This window comes from Schistocerca nitens, chromosome 6, assembly GCF_023898315.1.
Source record: "Schistocerca nitens isolate TAMUIC-IGC-003100 chromosome 6, iqSchNite1.1, whole genome shotgun sequence".
In the NCBI taxonomy this organism is placed as follows: Eukaryota; Metazoa; Arthropoda; class Insecta; order Orthoptera; family Acrididae; genus Schistocerca; species Schistocerca nitens.
Genome location: NC_064619.1, coordinates 721,477,349 through 721,494,221, shown reverse-complemented (window position 1 = coordinate 721,494,221; position 16,873 = coordinate 721,477,349).

The window sequence follows — 16,873 nt, the reverse complement described above, 5'->3', positions numbered from 1 at the left end:
ATATAACGCAACAAGTAGAAGAAAAATAACATTCAAAACATTAGTAAACATTTGTGATCGTGTCTATATTGCCTAATGCATTTAAATGTAAGTACAATTACTATTATTGATCAAATAATCATGTGCTCACACAGCCAACACAACACTACCCCAAGTAACTACAGTGTCACAACTTTCGAGTAGTTGAGGATGGCAAGAGTCTGAAACAGAGGACAGTCCACACGAAGCGTTCCGAATAGTACCGACTTTTAACGATCAGAACTACGAGCTGGCGGCCATCTTATCGCGCGTTTACTGTAGCTAATCCAGTGGGGGCTCTTAACATAATTCTGTAAGCTACCAATTAATAATGAAATCTCTATAGATGCTGCCCGAGGTACTGCCCCAAAATGTCAGTATTAGCTCGAGAGCAAAAAACTTTGACGGCCGCTGCATTATACCAGTGTGCAGTTAGCGTCCATCGCAACTTATACCCACGCCGACCAAACTAAATTCATAATGCTTGTAAAAGTGCTTATGCAGTACTGTCGGTTTGAAAAGTCACTGATAATATGTTGCATACAGGTAAGAGTTGAGGTGGGAGATATTCAACTGTCTAAACTGCATGTGTATGAAACCCATTAACAATGACTTTTCAAACCGAAAATACTACACCACCACTTCTCCGAGCCGGTTTAAGACCCAAGCGACATGAGCCGTCGCTTTGGGAACGAAGCTCAGTGCGGCACCAGGGGCACCACAACTATAAGGTTCCTATATGGGACGCATCACAATTACACTGAGAGGACAAAAGTCATGGAACAGCGATATGCAAATTTTCAGGCATGACTTCTCACCAGGAACAATGCAGTGGCCGTGGTCCTTCACTTAACGACCGACAGCAGCTGCGTTTGCGTTGAGTTGTCAGTGGTAACAGATAAGTAACACTGCTTGAAATAACCGCAGAAATCAACGTCGGATGCAGGACGAACATATCCTTTAGGACCGTGTGGCGAAATTTGTCACTGATGGGCTAAGGCAGTACACGACCGATGCAAGTGCCTTTGCTAACGGCACGACATAGCCACCAGCGCCGGACTCGTGGTCATATAGGTTAGACCCTAGACGACTGTAAAACCGTGGCTTGGTCAGATGAGTCCCGATTTAAGTTGGTAACAGCTGATGGTAAGGTTTGCGTGTGGCACATAACTCACGAAGACGTGGACCCAAGTTGTCAACAACGCACTGTGCAAGCTGGTGGTGGCTTCATAGTGGTGTGGGCTGGGTTTACATGGAATAGATTGGGTGCTCTGGTCGATATGAACCAATCTGACTGGAAGCGGTTATGTCCCTCTACTTGCAGACCATTTTCAACCATTCAAGAACTTTATGTTTCGAAACAACGCTGCTGCATGTCACTGGCCCACAATTGTTCGCGATTGACTTGAAGAACATTCTGGACAGTTCGAGCGAATGATTTGACCAATCACATCAGCCGACATGAGTCCCATCGAACATTAATGGGGCATAATCGAGACGTCAGTCCGTGCACAAAATGCTGCACTATCAACGCTTTCGAATTTGTAGACGGCTATAGAGGCAGCACGGCTCAGTATTTCTGCAGGGGACTTACAACTACTTGTTGAGTCCACGGCACGCCGAGTTGCTGCTCTACGCCGGACAAAAAGAGGTCCGACGGGGTATTAGGAGGTACCACATGAGTTTTGTCTCCTCAGCGTGGTAGCGGCCGCGTGGGGCGCCAAGCTGAGAGAGGCGCCAGAGGCGTTCAGTTCTGAGATTTATGTACATTGCGTATTACAGTTAACAGCGAAAACTGACACGAGTGAATGTGAATGGGGGAAATGGGAGAAGAGGACGAGGCGCTAAATGATAAGTCAGTTGTGTGGGAAAACGTTCTCAACCGGCTCTGCCATTTCTTCTGGTATTATAAATTCGGTTTTCAGTCTTACTGCAGTTCAGATTTATAAGATTAATATTAACAGTTTATATTCCTCAATTAATCACTTAATTACAAAGTATGATCTAATTCACCAGAAAATAGAAAGTATCATCTATGAGAAGATGAAAACACTACGCTAATTACAAGATTAACAAGAAAATTATTTAATTTGACCCTCACAGTTTTGGCATTTGAGCAGGAAAGGGCTCTAGAGTGGCAGCGGCTGATAATGGAATGAAGGTATAAGAAAAGTCAAGAAAGTTCATAGGATTTTTGGATATTTTAAAATGGCACAACATGTTAGAAATTGTGAGAAAAATAGGAGTAACCTATAGGGAAAGACGGATAATATACAGTATTGTAAGGTTCAAGAAGGAACTATATGAGTGGAAGACGAAAGCAAAGTGCTCGGATTGAAAAGAATGTGAGGCAGGAATGTAATCTTTCGCTCCTACCATCCAGTCTATACATCGAAGGAGCAGTGACGGAAATGAAACATAGATTCAGGAGTCGAACTGATAGCATGATAGGATATTAATGATAAGATTAGGGGACAAACTGAATGCAACAATGAGTGCAGAATACGAATTGGGAGTAAACCAAAAAAAGACGAAAACAACGACGAATAAGAGAAATACGATTAGTATCAGACTTAATCTCAAAACTTTTGACCATGAAGTAGACGAAATAAAAGAATTTTGCTACCTTAGAAGCAACATAACGCATGAAGGAAGAGTAAGGACATAAAAAAGCGCACTAGCACAGTCAAAGAGGGATTCACAGCCAAAGGACGTCTACTAGTATCAAAGACAACCCTGGGTTTGAGGAATAAGTATCTGAGAATGTGCGTTCGGGGCACAGCATTGTAAGGAAGTGTATTACGGACTGTGGAGATTCGTTGCAGTAGAAGGATGTTGAATTAGGAGACATTGACAAGGAAGGAGGACAAGATGGTAGGACATGTCCTAAGACATCGGCGAATAAGGAAAAAGGAGCTGAAAAAAGTAAAAAAATTATGGGAGAGAGGTATTGGAATACAGAAAACAAATAATTGAGACGTACGGTTAAAGTGTTAATCTGAGATGAAGAGGTTGGTACAAAAGAGGAGCTCGTGGTGGACACATCGAGCTAATCTGAAGATTGATGACCCGAAGAGATAGATAGATAGATAAGAGAGAGAGAGAGAGAGAGAGAGAGAGAGAGAGAGAGAGAGAGAGAATGTGTGAGCTGGACAGATCAGTCAATGAATGTAAGTAAAATACATGTGCTACAGAAATTCTTCCAATCCATATGTGGCATACAGGAAAGCAGTGCTTCACAGTATTGGTTAAATCAGTCTTGGTTGCAATTTTAGTTTTTTATTTTTCAACGACGCGTTTCGCCTTATTTAGGCATCTTCAGGTTATCTACGTAGAAAACAGAGAACAAATACATCTATTTAAGAATCGCGATCGCGTTGTACAGGCTTGGATAACCTAAAAGCATGTATAAACAGATCAAATACTGAAAGAGCAAATACCTTAATTTGGTATTTCTTAGAAGAATCCTTTAGTAAGTGTAGCTCAAGGGCATCGTCGAATATATCAGGCCAACATCGCCTTCGATATACTCACTAAAAACTAGAAATATAAAATAGTAAAATCTCTGTCTTCTATGTAGATAACCTGAAGATGCCTAAATAAGGCGAAACGCGTCGTTGAAAAATAAAAAACTAAAATTGCAACCAAGAATGTTTTTAACCAATACATGTGCTACAGCAATTGCGCCGAGTCTGCGCTGCCTAACCCGTCTTAGTACCCCAGTGACGTCCCGTTAACTGTTGATCATCCTTGATTCGTCCAGTGTTGCCGCGTGCAGTGCGCTAGTATTAATAGTTAAAGTCAACATCCCGTGGTGTTACGGGACAACGAGAAAGGATGAAACCCCTTGTAAGCAATTACTATGTTCGCATGACTGCCCGACGAAGGGAGTTCTCTCAACCCAAGACAGATAGTTTAGCTGCCGATGGCTCCTTAGTATCCACAAGTGGACACTGTTTTACGAAGGTGCCTATTACACTAGGCCGCTGCTGTGGAAGTCTACATCTTCACTCCCCAAGGTATCTCTAGAAATGTGACAAATAGTACATTGTGTAGCAGTAACATTTTCCTCCACTCCTAATTCCACTCGCTGATGATACACAAGAAGAAATACTCTTGGTGTGTCTTTGTGTGGGCAGGACGACTTTCTCTAACTCAAGTGTCGTAAAATATATAGTGGAGAAAGTAACACGTTTCTTGACTGGTGTTGGAACGCAACGCACACAGTGTTTGAGAGTAAGGTTCTACACGATACACAACGCCTTTCTGGTATCTCTCTCAATGGAGTTAGATTTTTCGCACTTACCATGCAAACCCTTCACGAATCTTGCACCTCTATTTTGTATCTTCTGCGTCTCTTCTGTTATTCTGACCAGCTGAGGGTCCAGATCAACTTAGATTACTGCAGAAATTGTCGAACGAATGTTTCATAGGGACACCTCTCGCGCTTCAGCAGCTCTCCCGTAGGAGTGCTCCAGTAAATGGGACTCTGGCACCGGGCTTCCCCACTGACATATAAGGGAAGCAGTTCCAGCTTGTATCGCCCCGCGCATACAGTGACATGTACTTGAGGAGAGTGACTCAATCTAATAACAGATCCCAAATGTGTAGGTACACGATAACGGATGTTTCCTGATATTTACGTTCTTTAGATTACATTTATGTACAGTGAGCGGCAATTGCCAGTCATTTCACAAAGCGCTGATGATCTTCAAGTCTTCCTAAAGTTCGTAATAATGTTATAACGACTTAACATTCTTTGCCAACAACCTCAGAATGATACAAAAATTACGTAATAGGCCATTTATTTATATCTTAAATAGTGATGGACCTACGGTACGTCTTGCAGAGCTCTGAAATCTTTCTCTTCCGTCGATGTCTATACACTAAGTACGATGCAGTGAGTTCTATCTGCTAAGAAGAGTTCAATAGCGAATGCTTGACGGGACTTCTTTTCAGATTTCGTTTCTCTGTAAAGTGTGTGGTCCACGGTTTCCATTTTCTTACTTTGTTGAACAGCAGTAGGCCTATGCTATGCTATGTCCTAGTCTCTGTGCATAACTAGTGTAGTTATTTCATGTCTTCCGTATTATGTGGCATGTATTATTGAGTGATTGTGACGATTTCCACAGGATTAACAAGTTTGATTTTATAATATCTTTCATTAAATGATTTCAACTCTGTAATTGTCCTTCTTGAAGCCCGGAATGGGAAAGGAAGAATGTTTAATTTTTATATCTGCGTCGCCATAGATCTGTAAAACGCCTAGCACTGTACGCCGGTAAAGAACCCCGTTAGCTAAGGGAACTAACAGCTTCGGGTGGATGAACCCGATAAGGAGTTTGATGTAACCTCAGTGAAGGAAATGTTCTTGTTAAACATCCGGTAGCGTCTGTTATGCGTGTTAGGGGGGATGGCCGGGGGGGGGGGGGGGGGGGGCACCAAACGGCTTGTTCCCGATGCGAGGGCGGCCGCAAGGAAATATCATTTACAAAGTCTTAGAAAAACTGCATCAGTACCATGGTGAGTGCATCCAGGGCAAAAATCAGTTCCAGAAGTGGAAGAAGTCGAGGGAAGTCGTCACACTGAGAGAAGGAAGAAAATAAGATCACACTGAGGTCACAAAAGTCATGGGATAGCTCCTAACATAGTGTCGGATCTCCATTGCTCGGCGTAGCGCAGTAACCGACGTACCGTCTGCAGAAATATCGAGCCAGGCTGCCTAATGGTGGAAGTGTTGCCGGTGCAGGATTTTGTGCACATCCCATAAATGTTCGACGGGATTCAAGCCGGGTGATGTGGTTGGCGAAACCATTCATTCGATTTATGAAAAGTGTTCTTCAAACCAATCGCTATCAATTGCGATCTGGTGTCGTAGGGCATTGCATCGATAAACACTCGGTCGTTGTTTGGGAACATGAAGTTCATGAGTGGCTGCAAAAAAATGGTTCAAATGGCTCTGAGCACTGTGGGACTTAACATCTATGGTCATCAGTCCCCTAGAACTACTTAAACCTAACTAACCTAAGGACATCACACAACACCCAGTCATCACGAGGCAGAGAAAATCCCTGACCCCGCCGGGAATCGAACCCGGGAACCCGGGCGCGGGAAGCGAGTGAGTGGCTGCAAATGGTCTCCAAGTATCTGGTATCCACAGGACCAGTCCATCCCATGTAAACACAGAGCACACCGTTATGGAGCCACCACCAGCTTCCACAGTGCCTTACTGGCAAATTGCGTCCATGGCTGCGTGGAGTCTGCGCCACACTTGAACTCTACCCTCATCTCTTATCAACCGAAATCGGGACTTAGCTGACCAAGCGAGTTTACCAGTCGTCTACAGTCCAATAGATATGATCACTCCCCCAGGAGAGGAGCTGCAGGCGATGTCGTGCTGTTAGCAAGGGCGCCCGTGTGAGTTGGCTGGTTCCATAGCCCATTAACGCCAGATTTCGTCGCACTGTCCTAACGGATACGTTCGTCGCGTCCCACATGGATATCTGCCGTTACTTCACGCATTGTTGCTTGTCTGTTAGCACTGACAACTCTACACAAATGCCACTGCACTGTCTACTTTGAGAGCTAATGTCTGAAATATGGTACTATCAGCACACTCTTCACACTGTGGATCTCGGAATATTGAATTCCCTAACGATTTCCGAAATGGAATGTTCCATGCATCTAGCTCCAATTTCGCGTTCGAAGTGTGATAATTCCCGTCGTGCGGCCATACTGACGTCGGAAGCCTTTTCATATGATTCACCTGTGTTACGAACGACAGCTCCGCCAATGCGCTACTCTTTTGTACCTTGTGTATACGGTACTACCCCCATCTGAAAATGTGCATAGAGCTATCCCACGACTTTTGTATTATCGTTAACATGGTACGTTAAGATCTTCTTACAAATGGGAAGCTGGAAAATCCTGAAGACGAAATGAGAAGAAACGGAGTGAATATAATGGGAATCTCTAAAACGATATGGGAACAGAATGGACAAATTGTAAGTGACGAATTAAGAGTGTATTATTCTGGAGAACACTTAATGAAATTCGTAGTCTTGGTATAATATTAGGATCGAAAGTCTAGGATAAAGTGCTGTCAGTGAAATATGTGGAACAATGGTTGGTAGCAATGAGAACTGGAAGAAAGAAGAAAAAACTTGTCATAACACAAATACGTGTGTGCAAACTGAGAAATAACTAATGGGAAGAACAAGTGTATAACATAGAAAGTGATAATATAGAAAGTAATAGTAATGTGTGAATGGAATGCGGCAGTGAGTGAAGGCCAAGAGGACGAACTGTGAAAAAATACGGATTAGGAAAAACGAATGAGTGAAGAGAGCTGTTGTTGGACATCTACAAAAAATAATTCGTTACTTATTCGAATTACATTCCATGGACAACAGAGAAGATGCTCTTGGACTCGTCCAGTTAATTCAAACAGATACCATATTGATTATGTTTTGACACAAGAAATATTTAGAAAAATTTTAGGCGCTAAGACGTTGTCAGGAGCGGATAACTAAGATAATGTCCTGCTGACAGGGAATATAAATATGCAGATGACAAAGTTAGAAGAAACGAAGAGAAAACTGAATGTGGAAACAATAATGAAATAGGGAAGTATTTAAGGGAAACTTCTAGAAATAAAGAATCCAAACAAGGGTAACAGCATTAGTTTAGTGTGTTGTGCACAGAAAGCAGAAAAAAATGGTCATAAAGAGAAAAACAGCGTCAAAAAATCGTGGGAATAGAAAACGTAATGGTGGGGAAAATGCAAGAAAGCAGAAAAATTTAAAAATTCCGCCACAGAAAGTGGAAAAATATGAGGTTATAAATAATCACTGCGAAAAATAACTGATAAAGCAAGAACATAATGATTAAAACAGCAGTGTGTAGGAACTTACTAACTGCAAGAGAATGGGGGGTTGTATGGCATACGTTTTTTGTATGATAAAAATGATAATGGTAATGAGACTGCAGAAAAGGAAGCTTAATGAATGCGTGGAAGAGGTATTGGAAGAATTACGCAGGGAGGAGAAAATAAAAGCGGTCCGTACTAGTGTACACGACTGGACGCGGATGAATGAATTAACGGAGGGGGAAAAGAAATACACTTACTTCCAACAGAACGGAACCACTGCTCATACAGCCGGTCGAACCTTGGAGCACATGTACAGTCTTCACGGCTGACAGAGTTGTTAGCAGAAGTCAGTCTGGTTATGGCCCTAGCTGGTCACCCCAGGTCAGCTGAACTGGCAGTGTGCGATTACTTTGTATGAGGCAGCCTCAAGTTTAAAGTGTAATGCAACAACCCTCATAGTCTTCAAGAACTGCAGCACAACATTTCGGATGAGGCTACAGTAATTCCAGCACTCCAGCGTTACTCCACCTTCAGGAACTAGCTGACCAGGGCCCAGAAGTGCAAACAGATGAATGCTGGTCACTTTCAACATCTGCTATGGTCAGGTTAGTACTGTTTCTCCTTTCCTATTTTGTGTTTCTTTGGACCCTGGAACTCTATTGTCCGGGCCACTTTTATTTGCCCCACCATGTATGAGGCACAAGGTCCTCCAGATACTTTGGATATGAAGGATGAAAAATAATAACTGGAAGAGGACACAGGAGTTCCAATCATTGTGGAAGAGGTTGAGATGTCACTTAAGGAAACGAAATGTGAAAAAAAAAAAAAAACAGCTTGTGGAGTTGGGATCTCAACTGAAGTCATCAACAGTTTAAGCCAAAGATAGGTGTTTGACCAGATGATTTCACGAAAACGGTGATGATGCCAATATCGAATAAAACTGATGGCGTGAACTGTACGGAATATAATAGAATAAGTTTCATATTTCACTCGACTAAAATTCTACTAAGAATAATGAAAGACGGTTGCAAACTAAAACTGAGAGAGAATTGGATGAAAAACATTTAGAGTTCAGAAGAGGGAAAAGATTCAAGAGATGCAATTGGACGGTTATGGATAACTGAGGAAACATAACTTGAAAAAGATAGAGAAGTTTGTATAGTATTTTTTTTTTTTACATATGAAAAGTCGTTGATAGATTTAGGTAGATTAAACTTTTGCATGTACTAAAAAAGATTGAAATTACCTAGAAAAAGAAAGACACTAACAAGCAGTTTACATTATGACACCAACAATGAAATTATTAATTGCAAATGAAATGACGGAAGGAATTAAAATGGGGAGAGAGAGGTTGGCCAGTGTTGTTGTCTTTCAACTACTCTGATTAACAGCTATTAACACGATTTATATATAAACTGCTTGTAACGAAGTGGTGGTGTTACATTAGGAGGAACGTCAATCAAATGTGTATGATTTGCTGATGACATAGTATTATTGAATGAAAACGAAAGCGCAGTAAACAACATGTTAAAATTACTGAACATCAGCTGTCAAGAAAATGGATTGATGATAAATGCGAAGGAAACTAAGGCAATGATTTTTACCAGGCAGTCAAGGAAGATAAAAGTGAAAATTTGTGGAATAAGTTGATAACACCAAGACACAGTATGAAAAATAATCAGTAACAGTACCATGACGTATTCAAGAAATAAAAACAAGGATAGCTGTTGCAAAAGATTTGTTGCACAGCAGAAGAAGCATTTTCTGTTGTCATTTTTCTTAAATTTTTTAGTTAATGACAACAGAAAAAATTAAGAAAAGATTAGCGAAGGGTTTTGTATGGAATGTTACCTTATATTGTGCCTAAATAGGGGCACTGCAGCGGAGAGAGGAGACATGCTTAGTTTTTGAGATGTGGATTTGGAGAAGAATGGAAGGTGTATCATGGATAGATGGACCAATAAAATAAGGGATGATGTTGTGCTACACGGGGTGAATGAGAACACTCCAGAAAACTGGCAACAAGAAAAGGGAAATCAGTTGGCTTGGTCTCTGAATGAGGAGAGGCTGCATAACAGAAGATGCAGAAGAAGGGAGAGTCCCACAACAACAAGAAGATGACAGCTAATTGACGACATCAAGATGAAAATGCATCGTAGCAGCTATGAAAAGGACTGCGTAAAACCAGGAAGTCACGAGATTACTGAACTTGCAATAATGGATGTGCGTAATGGGGAACACTTCACCGTCATCATCATCATCATCATCATCATCATCATCATCATCATTCGTCTTTCTGCCACGGACTTACGTGGCATGTTGTGTCCATTTACTAGCTACCTATTTTTTCGTTGTTTTTTCTTGACAAGATCGCCATTGAGTCTACCAGGTACTTGCATTATAATCTCCGGTTTGCCCCTCTTTGTGCAAGTCAAGTTTCCGCGTCGATTCCTGTCTGGGAGTTGCTTTACTGCTCCGGGCGACATTTAACTGGGCTAGTGGGCGATCAGGTTTGTAATTGAAGTACTGGACGGCGATCGATAAGTTTCCCCAGGAGCAGGCTAACAGCAGCAAATGCCAAATATTTTAAACTCGCAATAACTTGCTCCCGATATTTTAATGGACATGTAGTCCATCGTATAGGGCTTAATTATCCGCTTCTGAGAGATAGCTGTCAGCTAGGCGGTTACGTCGCCTTCAGAAAAAACCAACACTGACCACAGACAACCCGCCCAGAAAGTGGCACACTTGACCTTCCTCACGGGCGGTGCAGCCTTGATGCAAATGCAGCCCCAGACTGTTTTGTCAACTGCCGAGGATATTAATCAGAGGGAACCTGTCTGCCTTCCAAGAAACCCAACTTTAGCAAAATATAATCCGGTCATCCAAGGACGGGCCGCCGTCTAGTCGAGCATTGCGTGATTTGTAAAAGGTGGCAGTATATCATGACGTGACTGTGCTTCACTTCATATGCAGATGGGGCATCCGAGTCACGCAGTTCATCTGGTTTTGCTGTATTCTAAGTGGAATGACGTCTTTCCTATTTTTCATCTCCCTCTCCCTTTTTTTATCTTCCTATTCGCCATTTAGAATCACGTAGCAAATTCAATTCCTCTTTTTTCTTTGTTGTTGTTTGATATTTTCTTATGCTACTCCATGCTCTCTCAATGTTGCCTTTTGCCTTGTTCTGTCAACTTTGTTCCCGATTTATTATTTCTTCCGCCATTCAGCCTCCTATATTTACTATTCCGAAAATGTTTCTTTCAGTTATTTTCAGATGTTTGATAATTTTCTTTCTGGTTCTTTTATTACTTCGGTAATCCATGCTATAGCTTATTTCTTTTTCGATAAATACAGGAAAATTTGCTTCGTTAAGCTGTGCTCATTCATTCGGTAGAGATGTCCAAAGAAGATTAATTTTTGCTTTAACATTACTTCTGGTATTGTCTCTATATCTTCGTAGATCTCGTAACTTCTCATGTTCAAAACCTTTGTAACTTGTATTGTACCCATCACTTTCTAATAATCCGTCATACAAGTATCTCTATTCTGTCCAGCTTACAGTTCATTGTTAAGCATTCGCCTGCAAACAAACATTCTGATTTTACCACTGTGGCATAGTGATTTAGTTTTGTTATCCTAGACATGCATTTTGTATTTTTTTTTTCTTTTTGCTGTTAAATATTTCGTCAACACTCTGAAACTGAACAGAAGTACTGTCCGATAAGAGCGTCAGCGAAACTTGTCCTGGACTTCAGACGATAGCACTCGTAAGGGAAAATGAAATAAAACTGTTGTTGTCGAGCTACTCTAGAATGTGGAAAATGTCACTACTCGTAACACTACGTATAATTTCATATAGCTTTACGACGCTGCATACAACAGAAAACCCAACGTCTACATCAGTGAGGCTTAACAAAATACGTAAGATTTACTCTACTAACTGAAGTATTGCTCACAGGCTGCTAATATTTCTCAGCTGATAATGGAGGGTAGGCCTTAAGTCAATCGTCAGAAATGCGTTTGGTACAATAATACTAAACAAGTGAAAATACAATTTTTTTATCATCAGAGAAATGCATGTAGAGTTCGCTGAACCTAGGAAAGATGGTTTCCATGCTGTTCTAAGCTTACATTGCGTCTCTTCAACACTGATCTAAATTTGCTATCAAATCTTCCAGAAATGTAAGTTTTCAAATTCTGCTTGGATTTGGTCCTTCAAATGCTCAGTATCATGAATCTTGGCGGAACAAACCTCATTTGTATTATACAACGGACCGAGGAGTCCATGGATGTGATATCTATAGAGCGTGGAAGTCATAAAATAATACATCGTCTGCCAGTCCATTCATCAAAGTTTTCATTTCGAATGTTTCTCACAACGCGCGGATGTGCCATATTTTTGCCATATCGACTCTGCTTTAACCGGTTGCAGATGTTCAAGAAGTGGACTATTTTCCATTCTAGCATATTTAAGTAATTTACACAATTGACAATACCGTTAAAACATAAGGACTAATTAGCCTACTGGAGTTTGGCTCTGTCTTCAGTGTCACCAGGGACTTCGTAGAATCCCAGTAGACAAAGCTGTGTCTGTTCACTGTGTCATTCACTTTAAAATTTGCCTCGAAACTTCAAAAAATGCTTTCATAAAACTTGGGATGGGCTTCTTGTTGGACTGTGCACAACCCACAGAATTCCATACGCCTGTCCGGATCATCTATATTTAGGCTTTGAAGTAAAATAGAACCATGTGGTTTGAATGTTATCTTTTTCAGAATCTTTAGTAGGCTTTTTCTTGATTTCCATAGTCTTTGGACGCTTTTTGGTTCAAATGGCTCTGAGCACCATGGGACTTAACTTCTGAGGTCATCAGTCCGCTAGAACTTAGAACTACTTAAAGCTAACTAACCTAAGGACATCACACACACCCATGCCCGAAGCAGGATTCGAACCTGCGACCGTAGCGGTCGCGCGGTTCCAGCATGTAGCGTCTAGAACCTCTCGACCGCTCCGGCCGGCTTGGACGCTTTTCTTTGAGATTTAGCCGTTAACTGCACAAAAATTGCACGATAGCTTCATTATCCTCTTCTTTAGTAAGAGAGTTTCGTCTACCAGAACGGGCAAGCTGTATCACTGACCCAGTTTCTTTAAATGTTAAATTTATTTTGCGAAAACCTTGTCGAGATAGGGACTGGATGCTTAGAAAAGTTCTACAAACAAATGACAAGTATCACTGTAATTATGGTCATGCTCCCACCATGTCTGCAAAACAGATACACACTTTTCTATAATTAACTCTCTATTCATTGTTTCTCAGATAACAACAAATAACATTACCTTAAACTGACTTACGGGTTCCACTCACTAGTCAAGTTCACAACTGCGCTAGGAAAAACGAAATCTAAGGATTGCTAGTGACAACTGACTTATGTCACACCCTCTATATTAAGAAAAAGCTTTTTACATAAAAATAACATTTTCCAGTTCTTACGTGAGTTGCCCATGTGTAGAAGACCTGGATATGATTGTCCATGGTTATTACACATTCATTTTAACAGAAATCGTTAGCAAACGAAATACATACTAGGGCTGTTCGGAAAGTAAGGTCGGATCGGTCGCGAAATAGAAACCACACCGAAAATCAAAAACTTTTTATTTGCAACAGGTTGCTACACATTCCAGCTACTTCTCTATATAGTCGCCGCTCCGGCGTAGTCATTTGTCGTAGGGTTCTACCACCTTTCGAATACTCTCGTCATAGAAGGCAGCCACCTGTGCCTTCCGCCACTTGTCTACGCTGCCCTGCAGTTCCTTGTCTCTGCCAAAATGTTGTCTGCATAACCAGCAGTTCATGTAAGTAGATATTAACATCGGAGAGAGCCAAATCCGGGCTGCACTGAGGGTGATCAAGCACGTCCCATCGACAACGCAGGAGGAGCGTCCTTATTTCCCCTGTAGTGTGAGACCGAGAAATGTCATGGAGAAGGAAATGCGTGACAGGCACGTTATGTGGGGTTGCATGAAAGCAGGCAAAACCTCTCAGCGGTCACCCGTATTTGGCTGGAGACGCTATTGTCCTAGTCATTTGACGTGCTCACTGTATGCTCAGAACTGAAAAGAACGATGGGGCGCGATCGACAGGCATACTAGAGGCACTGCCCAACACATCTGTGCAAAGCTTCGTGGGATTTTCATTGGCGTTTCCATTTAGAGACCTATCGGACCTTACTTTCCGAGAAGCCCTCGTAGAAAGCCCTTTATGTAAACTGACCATCAATTTTCCGCTTATAAAACTTCAGGTAACCGAAAAAGTCAAGTTTAGGGACTTCAGCTACCTGAAAAAGTCAAGTTTATGGAGGGCACTACTGCGCTTATTATTCAGCGAATGCGTTAGTTCTGTCAATGCCTGGAGTCGTATCATCCTTCCTTAATTTTTATTTTATCCCTCCAATGTTGGGTGGCAGACTGGCAGCAGACTGTAACTGCCTTTCAGACGTACCAGATTTTAAAATGAAACTACTGAAAGACATACACTGAAAGATGAAAGTATAAGAACCTTGTTTTTAAATCTGATTATTTTCGTGTCACGATGTAGATTTCCGACGTCTTGTCTTCTGTCCTGAGACTTCCCGTTCCACGTGAAAGGTCGTACTTGGGTTACGGCAAGAATGGAAGGAAGTCTCGCCCAAGACGAAAAGGCGACGTACTGCACCGCGGATGAAATCGGAAACCTTCATCGCTGGACCCAGGTTAACATGCTGGACTTGGATTAACGTGAACAATATTCACAACGTAAACTTGTCTTATGTTGTGTCCCATCAGTGTCATGATTTTGATACAGTCTGCCTGTTCCGAGGCATTGTGCTGCACTACGAGGACAACTGTCTATTCTCAAGAACTCAGCTCTAGTGTACTGCGTTTGTTTACAAGTCGTGATTGCACGGCCCCTCATGAGGCAGAGCGGCAATGACAAAGATGGTTCAAATGGCTCTGAGCACTATGGGACTCAACTGCTGAGGTCATTAGTCCCCTAGAACTTAGAACTAGTTAAACCTAACTAACCTAAGGACATCACAAATATCCATGCCCTAGGCAGGATTCGAACCTGCGACCGTAGCGGTCTTGCGGTTCCAGACTGCAGCGCCTTTAACCGCACGGCCACTTCGGCCGGCGGCAATGACAAAGAAGTTAGCATTACGTACACAACCACCCTCATACATAAACGTACAAGGATCGTCCATAGCGACTAATGGTGGGTAACTTCGAAACATGTGTAATCTTTTAGGACGAGCATAGTTACCTCCACCACTAAACACCTAAAACGGTTACCTAGTCATCCGGCCTTAGTTGTAGGTTACCTACCTAACGGCTTTCAGGGAAAACAAATGTTTGACTTTCAGTAATTCATATAATTATTGACCGAATTTAAAAATGTAAAACCTAGTTATTAAGAGATACGATATTACGTTAAGTATTTAACACAATAAGACACCTATTACAGTTAGATAATGTGTATGCGTCTTCAGGCAGCACAAATCATGGTGCGCAAATTACAAGGGCCAGCTCTAGGGACGAGCAACCCGGACATTTGTCAGGGGCACAAAAATTTAGGGGCGTAATTTTTGGCTGTAAGTGTGAGAAAAATATCGATGTGTTAAATATTCGGCAATAGAGAAATGTTACTGCGTGGAAACATAAAATGTAAGTTGCAATTCGCGCGGGGTAGCTGCGTGGTCTGGGGCGTCTCGTCGTCACGCTCCGCGCGACTTCCCCCCCCCCTCCCCCCCCCCCCCGTCGGAGGTTCGAGTCCTCCCTCGGGCATGGGTGTGTGTGTCGTCCTTAGCGTAAGTTAGTTTAAAGTAGTGCGTAAGCCTAGGGACCGATGACCTCAACAGTTTGGTCCCATAAGACCTTACCAAAAATTTCCAAATGAGTTGCAGTCATGCGAGTGGTTTCCTTTGCGTCGGTTACCTAAATTTTAATTATTACGCTGACGTCTCTTGCTGCGCGACCTGATGCTGTTCCATCGACATCGTCTGTTTGATTTTCGTCGCTCTCTGCGGTGGCGAATACGCTCGCTTCGAGACACCATTGTCGCGGCTGTGTGACCTAGGATAGTGCTGCGTGGCTCGCGATAAGGTGAACGGCAGCCGGTGGCCTTTCGAATAAAATTTCCCCATTAGAATGAAAAGGAAGGTCTCATACGAAGCTCGAGATGAACCCATCAAAGACCCGAAAGAACAGTAGAAATTATTTTTTTTTTAAATTGTAGAACCGATCAAGCACTAGATGATCTATTCCAACAAGTTAGTAATCATGCCAACGGCCTTACCACAGTGGTAACACCGCTTCCCGGCAGATCATCGAAGTTAAGGGCTGTCGGGCTGGGCTAGCACTTGGCTGGCTGACCATCCGGTATGCCGAACGCTGTCGGCAAGCGGGGTGCACTCAGTCCTTGTGAGGCAAACTGAGGAGCTAATTGATCGAAAAGTAGCTGCTCCAGTCTCGTAAACTGACATACGGCCGGGAGAGCGGTGTGCTGAACACATGCCCCTTCATATCCGCAACCAGTGACGCCTGCGAGAGGAGTGTGACACGGCTGTCGATTGGTACCGTTGGTCCTTCATGGCTAGTTCGGGCGGAGTTTAGTTTAGTTTTAATTTAGTAATCATGGTAACTATTTTGAATTTCTATCATATATACGATTTGAATACCATATCGAAACAAATGTTACTAAAACACTGCAAGCATTTAGAATGTATCCAGAATGAGATTTTCACTCTGCAGCGGAGTGTGCGCTGATATGAAACTTCCTGGCAGATTAAAACTGTGTGCCGGACCGAGACTCGAACTCGGGACCTTTGCCTTTCGCCGGCAAGTGCTCTATCGACTGAGCTACCCAAGCACGACTCACGCCCCGTCCTCACAGGCAGAAGTAAAGCTGTGAGGACGGGCCGTGAGTCGTGCTTGGGTAGCTCAGTC